Source organism: Sorex araneus, chromosome 3 (assembly GCF_027595985.1).
Source record: "Sorex araneus isolate mSorAra2 chromosome 3, mSorAra2.pri, whole genome shotgun sequence".
In the NCBI taxonomy this organism is placed as follows: domain Eukaryota; kingdom Metazoa; phylum Chordata; class Mammalia; order Eulipotyphla; family Soricidae; genus Sorex; species Sorex araneus.
The window spans coordinates 95,299,601-95,302,473 of record NC_073304.1 but is presented as its reverse complement, the minus strand read 5'-3'; positions in this window follow the sequence as shown (position 1 = coordinate 95,302,473).

Sequence of the window (2,873 nt, the reverse complement as noted above, 5' to 3'; positions counted from 1 at the left end):
GGTGTAAGTGGGTCTAGAGTCCGTTTCTGCCTATTTTTCCTCTCCTATCTGAAGAGACAGGGGTCCTTACTGGAATTCTGAAATACTATTATTATAGCATATAATAATATACTATATAGTTCAATAATAATATACCAATAATAATATAGTTCAGATATTATCCAGGTATTTTGTTTTCCCATTGGCATTTAGTATTTTAGTGAGCGCTTTAAAAAATTATTTGCTTATTTATTTATTTTTGGCTTTGGGGGGGTCACACCTGGTGATGTTCAAGAGTTACTCCTGGCTCTGCACTCAGGAATTACTCCTGGCAGTGCTCAGGGGACCATATAAGATGCCGAGGATTGAACCTAGGTCAGTTGCATACAAGTCCCTCCCACTGGTCCATAAGCCAAACATTTTTTATTATGTGTTTTAATTATAAAGCAGTGTAAAGACATTAATGGTTTTAGGACCTTTAATAAATATATATATTTCTTTGGCAAGATACCCGTGGCATATTGGATATGCCAAAAACAGTAACAAGTCTCACAATGGAGAGGTTACTGGTGCCTGCTTAAGCAAATCAATGAACAATGGGATGATGGTGACAGTGACAGGGATTTCTTTGACTAGGGCCTTATATTTTCATGACATAGGCTGTGTTGCATGCATGCTTGGATGCACTAATCTTTTGGGGTTCAAGGTGGATGAGGCCAAATCTGGCAATACTCAAGGGTTATTCCTGGCTCTGTGTCCAGGTATCATTCCTGGAAGTGCCAGGAATCAAACTGGGAACAGCCACATTCAAGCAAACCCCTTGCCCCTGTACTATCTCTCTGTGCCCTTAGATACTCTATATTATTTTACTGTATCAAATCAAACTTGTCAGGACATCAGTTGATGATTTGATGTTTTGATCAAATGTGTTCATCAGATTTGAACATCTGATGATTTTCTGTGAACATTTACAAAAGTCAGCCTGTTGTCTTAGGGACCTGAGTCACCAGGTTGGTAAGGTTGCAAGTGTCTTCTTTGGTTTCTTTTGTCCTACAGTTCTTTCAAAATGCCTTGATTTTGTTTCATTTTGTTTTGTTTTTTTGTTTTGTTTGGTTTTGTTTTTGGGTCACACCCAGCGATGCACAGGGGTTACTCCTGGCTCATGCACTCAGGAATTGCTCCTGGCGGTGCTTGGGGGACCGTATCGGATGCTGGGAATCAAAACCGGGTCGGCAGTGTGCAAGGCAAGTGCCCTACCACTGTGCTATTGCTCCAGCCCTAGGCCTTGCTTTTTTTATTAGCCTGTCTATATCTTTATATTCTAGGTTAGGAACCACTTCTAGTTATTTCTTAACAATCATTTCTGGGGCCTGGGCACTTGCCTTGCATGTAGCAGATCTGGGTTCAATTTCTGAAATTTGAGCCCTGCCAGGAGTGATTTCTGAGCACAGAGCCAGGAGTAAGCGCTGAGATAGCTTGATATGGCCTGAAAACCAAGAGAAAGAAACAAAACTCCCCCCCCAAAAAAAAAATGAAAGAAAAGAAAAGAAAACCGAGGTTTTAATGCTTTAAAGTCATTAGGCCAATGTCCTAGTATGTCAATTAAGATTAATTTAGCTGCCAGAAAAAAAAATGTACAGGAATGGCTAATACCAGGTCTCAAATGTATCAAAAATCACCCAAAAGATCTGGAAAATAGCACAGTGGTTAGTGCACATGCTTAGCATACACAGGCCTGGGTTCCATCCCTAGTACCACATGGTTCTTGAACATCACCACATATGCAGCTTTGGAAGCCCCGCATCACTGGGATGACTGGCATATCCCCAATCCCACGGGCCCGAGCAGCATCACATCTCCAGGCCCTTGCACTGACCTTGCTCTCCAGCACCTACGGAGCACTGCTTGGGAGCCCCTCCCACCCAATCACCTGGGATCTCATTGTTCTGTAGATTCTAATTCAGTAGGCCGGTGTGGAGGAGTGAGTCTTGGCATTTCTACTAAGAAACCAGGTGGTGCCAGTGCTGGCCTGCATTGCACGTGTTTAGACCAAGAACATTTATTTACGTAATGAGAGGCTGAGGAGAGGTGATTCCAGGATTGATTTTTGGTTGACATACAGCGCCACAATATCCTTCAGAACAAACTCCCTTTCTTATGTGCCATCCAATAGAAGATGCAGTGGGGCTGGAGTACAAAGGGTAGAGCGTTTGTCTTGCATGTGGTTGACCTGGGTTCGACCCCTGGCACCCTATATGGTGCCCTGAGTCCAGCCAGGTAAACCCTGAACATAGCTGGCTGTGCCAAGTCCAACCCCCACTGCCTAAAAAAGCAAATATAAGTTGACTTTTCTTAATCTTAGGCTATTTCCTCATGGACTAGCTTTTTTCTAAAAGTTACGCCTGCATGTGCCTACAATCACAATTCATGTTTGCCTGGAGGTTGAAAACAATGCCAGCTCCAGAGAGGCTAGTGAGGAAGACAGGAGTAGAGGCCAGGATTCACTGTACTGTCTGTCGTCCCGTTGTTCACCGATTTGCTCGATTGGGCACCAGTAACATCTCCATTGTGAGACTTGTTGTTACTGTTTTTGGCATATTGAATACATCATGGGGAGCTTGCCAGGCTCTGCTGTGCGGGCAGGATACTCTCGGTAGCTTGCCGGACTTTTTGAGAGGGACGGAAGAATCGAACCCAGGTCAGCGGCATGCAAGGCAAACACCCTATCCGCTGTGCTTTGCTCCAGTCCAGTGGAGAATAAAAAGCTGACAGGTGACAATAAACAGAGTCCACCAAAGCACAAAATCATGAAGCCAGGTTCAACCCACCTGTGCCTAAAACATTATTTATTTCTCATCTGTTGAATTCTGTGTAGCTGTGGGAACCTAGAATCA